The sequence below is a fragment of the Protopterus annectens genome, chromosome 15.part0 (assembly GCF_019279795.1).
Source record: "Protopterus annectens isolate FY-2018-M chromosome 15.part0, PAN1.0, whole genome shotgun sequence".
Classification (NCBI taxonomy): domain Eukaryota; kingdom Metazoa; phylum Chordata; order Ceratodontiformes; family Protopteridae; genus Protopterus; species Protopterus annectens.
In genome coordinates, this window is record NC_056749.1 from 232512708 (window position 1) to 232526491 (window position 13784).

The window sequence follows — 13784 nt, forward strand, 5'->3', positions numbered from 1 at the left end:
CAGTTTTACTACTGATATCTCATTATTTTCATTTATCTACTTTAACACTTTGTACAAATTTAATGAAGCAGCATATCCCGTTATTTAACCCTAAACCTCTTTCTTCTGTATTCACATACAAAACTCCTCATTTTACTGGGTTTAATCTAAAATCCCATATAAATGAAAAATGTCTGCAATATTCTGCTTTCAAATACTGTTGGCAACATAAAACACTTGCTAAGTAAGCTATTTTTCCCATCAGTCCTGAATTTATCAAATAAGCCTTTTTTTCCTGAATATTTTTTATGTTCTCCTGAAAAGACATATTTGCTTTACTACTTCTATTTTCCCCATTGAATTCTACTTACAACTTTATTCCCAAATGTTATACCCAACACAGAAATTTAATTCATTGTAAAATATATACCCCCAATCTTTACTCCGTCACCTAAACCTTTACATTTCTCTTTATTTAAAGCTATCCCTATCATCTCTAGACACTCATTTGTGCAAATGATTACCCATTTTGTCCAAAATTTGTTTTTTACAATGATTATATCTGCTGCATATGTTAAATCTACATGTGTTATATACCCTGCCTCCTTCATTTTGTAATTTATTTCACATACTATCACATTTAAAGCTAATGCAAAGAGTATACAACTCATTAGACACCCCTGTCTTATACCACTCTTCATATATACCTCTTGGTTTAACCAGCCATTTACAAGTATTTTACTTTATTATTACCAATACGCTGACATACATCATTTCCTAACTTTCTCACATATATTATATTTTTTCATTATTACCCATACAATTTCATGTCCAATTGTGTCAAATGTCGTCTTCTTTTCTGTTCATAATAACCACATTTTCTCTATCATTAATAATACATTTCATACCCTATTCCATCTGGGCCTACAGCCAAATCTATATTTATTTGTCCTATTACATTATCTAGCTCATTTAAAAAACTCTCCTTTTCCAACTCTTTAATTTCTTTTTCTGTTAACTTTTAAATTTCCATGTTCTTACTACCTTCTTTTTTCTTTAAACATTTCTTGTATATATTGCACTACACTATTCATAATCTTTTCCTGAGTTTTTTCTATTTCTCCTTTTACATATTTTATTTCTCTCACTATACTACCATCTTCCTTTACAAATCTATTTAAGTAACTTGATACTTCTTCTCTTTTTTCTTATAAAAATATATTTGCTTATATAACAATTTCTTGTATTTTTTCATGATTTCTTTCATATAATTATTTTACTTTGACCAAGTACTTTCTGTCAGTATGCTCGGTATCTTCCAATGCATCGTTATATGTTATTTTATGTTTTTCTTTCTCTGCTTTTCTCACATCATATTACCATTGTAAAAAATATTTTTTATATTTTTCCTTAAATATCATCCACCATTCAGATCAACTTTTATACAATGTTCTCATAGTAATATGATCTTTCTATAACCGTATTACTAATCTCTTTCTTTCTTCATCCATGCTTTCTCATTTATCCTCCTTATTCCTTTGCCTGTTTTTATATTCCTTGTTTTCTTTTATTTCTAGCATACTGCAAAATGATCACAAAATCCTGTTTCAACTACCTTCCCTTCTCCTATAACTAAACCTTCTGATACTATAAAATAATCTATTTCAGTTGTATACATACCCGCTTTATAAGTCTATGAATTATTGTCCCAAAGTTTTAACTTACCACATCTTATAACTTATAATATTTTTCTATCATTTCCTTTCACGCTTGCCTCTTACAGTCACAATTAAAATCTCCTGTTATTATAATATTCATATTTATCACTACAGTCTAAAATTTGATGATATAAGTTTTCCCTTTCTTTGCAGTTAGTATAGACATATAATGTTTTAATTCTATATACTTGTTCTTTCCATTTTAAATCTACAATAGCTAATCTTCCCATTCTCTAAAGTTACATCTAATATCTATAGTGTATTTCCACAGAATATGGCTAGATTATCTTCCCCCCTCATAGTTTCTCTGTAATCTTTTTTCATTTGTTAAAAATGTTGTGTCTTCTAATATAACTACATCTACATCATATGTATTACACCACTCCAAAGTTTCTATTCTTCATGCTATATTCTTAATACTATTCACATTTACAGAAAGCACTCTGAATTTTTCATCTTCCCTTTTCCTTAGATTCATGGTTTCATAAGTTCATAGCTACATACTAGGATACTTTCTCAATGGGCCATTTGAAGTCTAACCAATTTTCTTCCCAAAGATGAGAATCAAACACTTTACTTTGTATCTGGGAGTCAAACACCTTAACCATTATACCATGAACCAATCTTTAGCTGTAGATATTCTTTTCCATCCATTTCCTCTCTTTTTTCCTTTTGTACTTATCCCTTTAAATTTTCTGTTTCGGTCTTTTATCCTTTTACCAATAGAATTATTTTCCTTTTTACTATACCCCAGTTTATGTCTTCATCACTTATTTCAGAACCTTCTTCTACATCCACTTTATTATTTTTTCTCACCTAATTTTTCTTCTGTTTCTACTACTTCTAAAATGTCTTCTCTTTGCTCGTTTTCTTTTCTTTCTCTTTCTTTTTTCTTACTATTATTTTCAGTTTTGCAATCCATCCACACATGTCCAACTTTGTTACATTTACATTTCTATTCACATTTTTTTGCATCATGTTCCATTTCCCCACATATATAAAATTTTCTTTTGGTCACAGTTTCTTATCAAATTACCTTCTTTTCCACAAAAAAAAAAAAAAAAACTTGATTTAGGTTGTCCCCATTGTTTTACAACACCCTTATCCCCCTCTACATTTTTCATGTTTGGTATATGTATATTTTTTCTCTTTCTATTTTTAACACAATATTACAATCCCAGCCACCAGTCCATAAACCCCTTTTGTCATAAACTTTTGCAATGTCCACAACTTCTTTAAATAAAGCTTTCAAATGCCTTTTCAAAGTCTCTCTTTCTACCTCTGTTTGAAATTGTACACGAATCTTCTTTTGTTTGTTTGTTTTCCTGTTAAATGCTTTTATCACATAAAGATTCTATGGGTTACAGTCTTTATTTTCCCATATTCTCTAAGAATTTTTTTCATTGAAAAAACAGTCTCAAATATAATGTCACAAAATGTCTCATCGTTAATAAGAGTAAATGTTCTACCCTCATGCATTTATACCCAAAGGAGTTATTAAATTGTCTCACACTTCATACCTGTCCATTTCTTTCTCTTCTTTACTTTGAATCCTTACCAGGTACTTCAGCTTTTTATTTTCTTCTGCCTTTTTTTTCTGATACTCCACTTTTACCTTCTTTTACTTTCTCTGCATATGTTTTCTATTGCATAACAACACTATTCTTAAGGACTGTCTCTTCATCCTCCTTTTGTATTTTCTCCATAATGTCCTCCCAGGAAACATCTACTTCATTTTTTGGCTCACTCTGCACCACCATTTCCTTAAGTAAATCATCCCGCCACCATCTCGCCTGGAGGGTTGCAATTCTACATCCCTCTTTTGCTGAATCATCTCCATCAAACAGGTTTCTTTGAAACATTTTCTCAGAATCCTGAACACATTCTCAAGTCTTCATATTTGCCTTCTCCTTCATTTCTTTCACCATTCCATCATTTCCTTCTCTTTCCATCTGCTTCCCTGTTTTTCCAGGTGTCCTATGGGCCTGGAATGGAAAAAGGAAGTGCTCGTCCAAAATAGGTTTATTATTGAAACCTTGAAACTGCATCCATTGATCGATATCAACTTTGAACCAATATCTTGAAAATTGCAACAGCGAACAAGCAGGAAACTTGAAACTGAATACCATCAACTCCCATAGTTCGATGTATTCGACATAGCAGGAGGTGAAGTCAGTCACCCAAGCTATGCACCGTCATGTACCATGACACTCTAGAGCCAACAATACATCACTTTTACTATTTTGCAGGGGGGCAAGCCCCCCCTGCACCCCCACACCCCTTGCAAATTATATACACCAACTCCAAGATTGCTCTACAGTGATGAAATGGGTTAATTCCCTGTTTCTCACTGAGTGTGATCTCCAGTCAAAACTCCAAACTCAAATATTCGAACTACACTATTCATGCAATATAGTGTAGTCGATGTATTTGGGTTCGCAAAACTGCCTCTTGGAAAACTGCAAGCCAACATTGTCACTTTTGATCGACTGATAAACTGATAAGACTGATAAATAAAATGTACAAAATATGAATGAAATTAGTAGGAAAATTTAAATGATTGGTTGTTTGAATTATTTTCCCACACTCTTGCTGAACTAAAAAAATAACTATATAAATTAGATAAAATGTCAGTTGATCAATAATTCTTTCATCGAGTGCCAAGCAATCAAAATTTTTTAGGTAAAACAACTTTCACATATAAAAGAACTAAGCCTGAACAGTGGTAACATCCAGATAAGCACTTTCTTCCAGTGATCGGTTGTGCAGTTATTTTGAACTTCGTTGCATGGCATAGGCCATGATTTGTTTCAAATAAAGTGGGGATGGTGAATAATGAAAGAAAATGTGTATCCCTGAGAGTGGGAATTAATTAGTACCATGGTGTGGAAGTATAGGGATAGAAGCTGGTGAAGTGGTAGCATAGATTATGAGAAAGTATATTCGGGCTAAAGGAGAAATAAAGCAAGAAGAATGTAAGATGGTGACATTTTTGCCTGGTAGTTTATAGTCCCGGGGGAGTCAGTAAGACAGAAAGGATGAGATGTAAGCATGTGCTTGAAAAAGGTAAAGCCAAGATAGAAGAGCAGGGAAAGAAAAAGCCATGAAAAGCAAAAGCTGATGGTGCCAAGGCTGTTAAATGTCAAAAAGAAGGGGGAGGGTGGAGGAGGTAGTAAGACATGTGTCAAATAATACAGGTAAGAAAGAAAATCTACCAATGGAAAAGCAGGGAGGAACAAAAGAGATGAATAATTAATAAGATAGTGCAAGTGTGAGTGGTAGAAAGGAGATAGTAGATTGATGGTGATGGGGAATCTATTAGGGAAATAAATAGTGATAACTGAAGACATATAAAATACAAATAAGAACTAGTTACTGAAAGCAACATGAATATAATATTGGAAACAATAAGGACAACCTCTTCTGGAGGGTGAGTGGGAAGTGAGAATGAGATGAACTTTAAGCACACTGCACCAACGGTAGAGATGCCTATTTTGTGCTAAGCCCCATCGTAGAGACCTTATCACATTAATAAGCTGATCTGAAGTAGGGATCTCCCAGGATGCAGCTGACCTTGGTATATCAAATTGCATATGGATTACTGATATACATATACACATATATGTATATATATATATATATATATATATATATATATATATATATATATATATATATATATGGATCTACTTTCATTCACTGAAAACACATTTCACTGAATTTCAATTCAACCTCAAAAATTAGATGAAAGCTCAAATCACTGAAAACTCATTTCACCGAATCACATTTTACTGAATATACGTACTGCTGGGCAAATAAAATGTATATGCCCTTTTCCCCACTGTAGTGCAATCCTGGACTTAGTATAAATAGTTGGGGGGTGGGGAGCACAGACCCCCACATAGGGGGGTGTAGGTGGCGTAGCCCCCCACCTAGTTAGCTTTATATTTATGAATATCATTTCACTGAAATCTAACAATATAAAACCAAAAGTAGGTGGGGCCTATGCCCCCCACACATCCCATTCCCCTAACTATATATACTAACTCCGGGATCTCACTACAGTGGGGAAAAGGGCATATATATTCTATTGGCCCAGCAGTACTTACATTCAGTGAAATGTGATTCGGTAAAATGAGTTTTCAGTGATTTGAACTTTCACCGATTTGGTATGAGTGATTTGAAAATCAGTGAAATGTGTTTTCAGTGAATGAAAGTAGACCTACATATATATGTGTGTGTGTGTGTGTGTGTGTGTGTGTGTGTGTGTGTGTGTGTGTGTGTGTGTGTGTGTGTGTGTGTGTGTGTGTTTGCTTGTGCTAAGCCAATAGCCAAGAAGGGCACAAAGTCCAAACAAGTTTGGCTGACAGTCCTGGGTATACTTGACTGTACTTAACATGGAGGTCTTTTTCTTCAAAATTGATTGTGGGCATCCTTGTTAGAGAAAGTGAGACTCCTTATGTCTGAGTTTCTTTAGGTATTTGCCTGTAATCTCTGTGGGCAGGAACATAATTAGTTCAACTGGTTGTCCCAAAAAGGGATACAGGCACTTGGAAGCAATGATCAGTAGATGGAGAAAAAAAGAAACACAAGTTGCAGTTGTGTGAACAGAAAGCTAGGCATTACACAGTATAAAGCGTATCACAAGTTGAATCTAGTTGTAGTATTTTACTTCTGAAGCAGTTTACTTTTATGTATTTATTGGTTAACCAGGTAAACCCATTAGACACATGTGCTCCTTTTCAGGTTCAATGTGGGAGCACTGTCTGACTAAGTGACATACTCATGGTCACTTAGTGGATAAATGGAGGCTAAGCAAATCAAACTCAGAACTAATGGATGAATCTCATCATTAGTAGTTCATAGCCTTAATCCACCATTATGTGCCAGAGTACGTAAGCATGTTAGTGAATTCTGTGAGTCACATATTATCTACACCTGCTACATATATTTAATAGTACGTTTCATATTGTTGCTATAGTAGCAACTGAGAAGAGGAAGAATGAAGTAAAAATGAATATATGACAACAATATTGCATTCCCTAAATTTCTCATGTACATAGAGGCATCTGTAGATACCCCGATTGCTGTCCCTCTCTCTGTAAGTACTTTTTATCAAACAATAATAGTTGTGGGAAAAACAAAATTCTAACAAAGACACAATAAAATCTGTTTGTGACCCTTTACCCATCACCTTATAAATAGCCTCTAGACCACATTTGTGCTAAATATATTTTTTTAAAGAAGCACCTTTATTGAGTTATCACTTGTGACATAGGCTAGCTTACATTTATATAAAAGTAATCAAACCATATTCACAAGTTCATATACATCACATATATTAGGGCGGCCACAGTGGTGCAGCGGTTAGCATTGTCACCTCACAGCAAGAGGTTCTCCAGTTCGATTCTCGGCTGGGGTGCCTTCTGTGCGGAGTCTGCATGTCCTTCCTGTGGTCGCATGGGTTTCCTCTGGGTGATCTGGTTTACTCCCATATCCCAAAGACATGCTGTAGGTGGATTGGACACTCTAAATTGGCCCTAGGCGTGAGTGCGTGCATGTGTGTGCCTTCCGTGGAAGGTTGGGTGCCGGCCTGGCAACTCGACACTGTAAAACTCTACTGCCAATCATGAGCAGACAAGTGATCCACTGTGGCGACCCCTAACCGGGAAAAGCCGAAAAAAGAAGATACATCACATACATTGTTCTATACAATATAATAAATCAAATATTACATAAATTGTTCAATTACTGCCTTCTCTTAAACCTCATACTGTCTCCAAATCATTTTTCTGTATGCATTGTTCCTACAATTTCCATTATATTTCTATGTGATTTACTGATACCCTTTTCTAAAGATTCCACTTCCTGTTCTTTTATTTCTGTTGCAATATTCACTACTTCAAGTATAGTTAGTTTAGACTTTGATTTCCGTTTTTAGTAAATGCTTTTTTGGCAGCCACCAGTATTCCTGATAGAGTACTCTGTAGGGAATGTTTAAAGTCTGCAACCCCATTGCATTCTGAGAACATATGCTCCCAGGTATATCCTTCTTCCTCATTATACATCCACTATTTACTATCTACCTCAGGTAAAATACTTTGGATTCTGCTTCAGGTATAAAAGTACATATACAAACACTTCCAGGCAAAAATCTTAAATCTTCTAGAATTTTTGCATACTTACGAGCCATCCTCCCATTTGTGTGTGTGTGTGTGTGTGTGTGTGTGTGTGTGTGTGTGTGTGTGTGTGTGTGTGTGTGAATTGCTTGCATAATCTGTCTTCCCAATCTTTTCTGACCTCCTCTGATTGATTCCTATAGTTATTGTGCAATAATTTATATGCCCCACTAGTTATCCCTTTATTTAATAGCAGCTTCTGTTCTAGATTTAAATGAAACACTCAAGTAGTTTAGATCTTTTCATTTAGGATTCCCTTATTCCTTTCTCATTACCTATATTCTGATATCAGTCCCTGATAGGGAAGGAGATCTTTAGCCTGCAATCCAAAGGTCTTCTTGGCCTCTTTATTTGTTCCCAATACCTTGGTTACTTTACCAGCTTCCTCCAGTAAATTCCATCCCCTTTTGCCTATTCTCTGTATCCCTAGTTGTAGTCATCCCTATCAGCAGAATCTCTTTTCTCCATTCATGTGCTGGGGTGGTTCTTAGTATACCTACTGCTACTTTAGGAATATAATAATAATAATAATAATAATAATAATAACAATAATAATAATAATAATAATAGTAATAATAATAATAATAATAATAATAATATATTCTGTATGACTGTTATTTTCCTTCAGATCTGCATCCAAAATCCCACTCTTAAAATAATGTTTTTATTTCCCTCCCACCCCTTCATCATCATCATCATACTTTTCTACTTTGAATTGTAGCTTCCCGTGTGTTTGGTATATGAGCCTTAACTGTGTAGCTCTAAAATATCCCTTCAAATCAGGTGATCCTAAACTTCCTTGATCTGTTGGAAGGATGAACTTATCCCACTTGACTCTTGCCCTATTTTCCTCCAAGATGAAATCCTTCAACTCTTTATTAGTTACTATCCACAACTTCTCCACTGGTTCATACAAATATGTCTGACCTATCTGTAAAACTAAAGAGACAAAAACATTTTACTTATTGCATCTTGCTGTCTATAAAGCTTCCAGTTTCTCATTTTTTGTATAATTTTTTTAGTCTCTTCCCACATATCCTTAGTTGCTATAACAGAATCCTTTTTAGCCCATACTCCTAAATATTTAATTTTATTATCTTCCAGTAAATATGGGTATTACTAAAGCAATGCATGTGTGGGTACATAGTTTACAGCTATAGCCTTTGTTGATTTTACATCCTGAAAACTAGAACTGTCTCAAAATATTCCTGTGATGATATGGGCAAGTGTCAGCAGAGCCAGATGGAGTTTTGTAAAGAATGATATGGCCTTTGAATATCAAACCGATTTATACAAGATGCTTGTTTACAAATGTATTAGAACTGTATGTCATTTTATAACAAACTGATTTTGCACGGATGCTTGTGCTGAGAATGTATTTGTGAGCTTTGCTTGTGTTAACTGTGTTAAAAAAATATCAACAGTGCACCCTGCTGAAATGAAGAGAAATGTACATGTATTATTGTAGCTGAATTAAATGTTTGTGATTTAATAGAGGATACAGGTACAGCAGAGGTTAACTTTAAGATAAATAAGGGTAATGTAAGTGAACTGTTAAACCATTATAAGACCAGAGACACTGGGTCTGGGGAAGACCCTTTGCCTATTAGCTCATCGAAAAGAGGGGAGGCCCCAGACACTGCCATAAACATTTGGATGTGTATTGTGGCTGGCTGTGCTACCTTCTTGTCTCAGCTTCAATGGGGAATACTGTGAAAACCTAGAGTCAGGTGACCAAATGAGGTCATTCTGCCAGCCCTCTTGGAGATTATATTTTAGATATTACAAAAAATAATCTCAGTGTACAGGGTATTCTGTTTGGGAAGCCTGACTAGAAAGACCCTTACCCACAGCATCTTGTTTTGCTGTAGCAACCAGTTTAACTAAGAAACAGTAATTCTTTTAGATTCAGTCACGAATATGGTAAAGCTTAGTTTAGATATTGTTTTTCTTTATTTGTCTGAGTCTGTCCATCAGTGTTCTTTTCAATATTTCCTGTGATCTGATCTCTGTGGTTTACTGTGAATATATATTCAGTATTTTCATTTACTTTTATTATTTATTATTAAATATATTAAAAATGTTTATTGTGGCTGGTCCTTCTAGAAAGTATCTAACCTTGGAGAGTAATTATATGTGTTTGGTGACACTGTGTGGGCCACTCCAGAAGGCCTAGCCATCTTGGTGAACTACTACCATTTGTATTAGTATTAATATTACAAAGTATAATTGGATACCCTTTGTAATATCCTTACAGTTACAAACTGGTTGCAGTGATAACTACCTTATTGTCTGGCCAAAGTTGGTAGAGTGGGTAATCTGTACCAGCCCTTCTGAGGTGTATGTGTGTGTGTGTGTGTGTGTGTGTGTGTGTGTGTGTGTGTGTGTGTGTGTGTGTGTGTGTGTGTGTGTGTGTGTGTGTGAGAATTAAATGTCAAAGAGTGTGTGTGTCAGCTACTTGGGGCAGGGACACGAAGCACTGGGTTTACGAAGAGGGTGCTGGAGGACTTGGCTTGGGCACTTGGCTGAGGACCTAACCCTACAGCTGTATCTGTGGGGAGTCTTATTGGGGACATGGAGGGAGACAGATAAGGAGACATCCAGACCCCAGGCTGACTGTGTTCCCTGTGTGCTCTTAAGAGAAATTGGACTTGATGCAGAGAGGTCTGCACCTGGAAATACTGAGTGTATCCATTTGTATTCCAAGTGCACATCCCTCTCCAGTGTCAGTGGTGAGGATTCAGGCTCCATGAATACTGGGCCAGAGTGGGGACAACAGATATTGGTGGCCATCACTTATTGGAAGTAGTGATGGGTATCACAGTTCCACATCAATGAGATGTCATTTTCTGGTTCTGTCAGGTACAAAATAATAATCTGCAAATAAAACAAACTTTTATTGATTACCATACCAATTATATCCTTGAATTTCTGAGTCCTTGATTTTCTTTGCTGATAGTTCTAAATATAATGCAAGTAACAAGGGGAAAGATTACACCCCTGTCTGGTTCCTATATTCAGACACAAATTAAAGGAAAACCCTGTCACTTTGATTTTTGCCTCTGATCCCTCATGTAGCCTCATAGTTAATCTTACTGTTATATCAGGAAATACAAATATTTCCACTGCCCTACTCATAAAATCCCAACTTACCCTATCAAATGCTTTTTCTGTATCAAGACCCACTAAAATCAGTGGTATTTTCTTACATTCTGCTTCTGTCTAGATCATCGTTGTTCTGTTAATGTTGTCAAATGTTTGCTTCCCCTCCACAAAACCACATTGATCCCTATCAATTTTGAAAACACCTTTGCCATTCTTTAACCGTTATAGACATAAACACATTATAATCATGGTTTAAAACTGAAATGGGCCTATATGAAGCTGGATCTGTCTTTAGGTATTAGTCACCACAGCTTCTTTCCAGGATGTTGGTGCTTCCACTCCTTTTAAAATACTATTAAACAAAACTTTCCAGATCTTTATCACTTTTTTCCCTCCTAGTTTCTAAACTTCTTCTGGAATATTATCTATTCCCAGAGGCGTTCCTGTAGATTGGTTATGCACCACCATTTTTATCTCATTTCCACCTATCTGAAGTGTTACTTATTAAGCCTCATCTTCCTCTAACTTTGGCATATTTAAATCTTCCATACATATTTCCACCAGTGCTTTTTCTTGATTTCTAAACTTCTCTCCTTTATAAAAATTCTCATAAAATTTCTGGAATTTGTTGTTCCAAAAGTATTTGCACTCTGGAGTTATTATCAAAAACAGTTACTTAAAAGCAATATTTCCAAGCTCATGCATATTACCCAGGTGCTCCCTTAATTTATCTTTAGCACTCTGAAATTCCACCTCTTCTTGTTATGTGAGATTCCCCTTATTCTGTAAGAATTTAACCTTCGTCAGCCCCACTAAACAATTCTTGTTACTTCCTAACCATCCTTTTTTTTTTTCTTTTATTTCTACCTTATTTCTAAACACAACTTCCATTTAATCCCAATCACTAGCTATAACTTCAGGAGTACTTTATATATTCCCTCATAACTCTCAAATACCACTACTCATTCCTTGAATTCCTCTCTTTTTACCAGATAAGTGGGGAAATGCCAGTGTATCATCTTTACTTCAGTACCCTGCATTTTATTTTAGTAATTATTGGCACATGATCTGAAATAGTTGTTGGACATGTGTCAACGTTCTCAATTAAATGCACATGTTCCTATGGAATATAATTTCTTTCTAGTCTAGCCTGGTTATTGTATCTTGGAGAAAATTATGTAAATTCTCTCAGTGTTCCTACTACTGAATTCACATTTTCCATACCAAATATTTTCATAAATTTCTTCAGAAATCTACACTCTTTTGTTATATTTTCCATTCTAAGCCCCAAGATACATTCTCATTGCTGCAAATCAAATTCCAATCCCTACTTATAAGTAATATTCCCTGCTGAAAGATGATTGTTTCTCCCATTTTAAGCTCCATAATAGCATTTTTAGGCAGAATATAAATAAATTCCAGCATAATCCTAATCCAAATTTGGCATTATCTTTTTTTATTTTTTTATCACTATTGCAGCTCCCCCAGCAATTAATATAATACTCCTCCTTTCCTTTGTCCCTAATATTTTGCTGAATATCCATCTTGAAATTCTTTCTTTCTTTATCAAATTCACATGCTGAGTTCTTTCCAAGTGTGTATCCTGTAGAACTGCTATTTGCACTCTGCATTTTTTAATTTAATTAAATATTCTTACCTTGTTGTCTATACGTGTGAGACCATTCACATTCCAGTATGATAGATAAGAAGTCACTATTCCCACCTGTTATATGTTACATAATTTTTATGTCTATTTTATGTCTATTTCCAGCTTTTGTGATACATGCACCCTCTGATGTTTGGCAAGTTAATCCTTTATACAGTTTTTTTATCATTAGCATTGGAACCTATGTCACATTTTACAAGAGTTTTTGTTTATATGAAAACCCTCAAACAGACACACAGACACACACACACACACACACACACACACACACACACACAACAACAACAACAACACCATAACCTGTTAGCTTAATACAAGCAAATAAAACTATGTACATCTTCAAGTAATGAAACTAAATCCTTTTAATGGAAACAATTGTCACAAATAGCTACAAAGACAGGCCTTAATTAACTTAAAATTGAGGTTATCCATGCTAAGATACATGTTACTACCTGTGCTTCTACTTATAGTAATTGATGTCTGGTCTTTTTATCTTTATTCCTCTCCCAGGTATGAAAAACAACTTGCATGCTTTCAGAAAACATTAACTTTTAGTGTTAAAGAAACCAGTGTTCTGGCTTTTTACTACCCTATTATCTTGTCTCCTTGGAAATGTAAGAGGAAAAAAAGTAGTCCTCAGCTGCAGTCTTCTAAAGACAAACTGAAACATTTATTGCAAAAGAGAAATGTTACATTATGTTCAGTAGTCTATTATTTACTTGTTTCCACTTAATAATTGTTTTAGATTACGCCAAGGGTCTTAATCCAGACATTGATGTATGTCTCCAACTTTTAATACGCTGCCATTTTAACACAGTCTTGGCAGGATCAACTCTTTCTGCTGGTAGGTTTGTATCTTTACTAAAGCAGGTCTTGGCTGCTTTCTCATGGCGAGTTTCAGAGCATGCACACTGTGTGTATTTTCAATTGGCAGTTCCTGCTGTGGAATACCAGTCCAATTGCTTATTTATACATTCATAAAATTAATACAGTCTGTTTCTTAAACCTTTTCTGGTTCAACAGAAAATTTCAGATTTTCCCTACATGCTCTGTCCTGTAATTCAACCATCCTATGAAACACCTCTTCTTTAAAAGTCTCTTAATCAGCCAGCCTTTTCTTCATTTCAGCCTCTGATT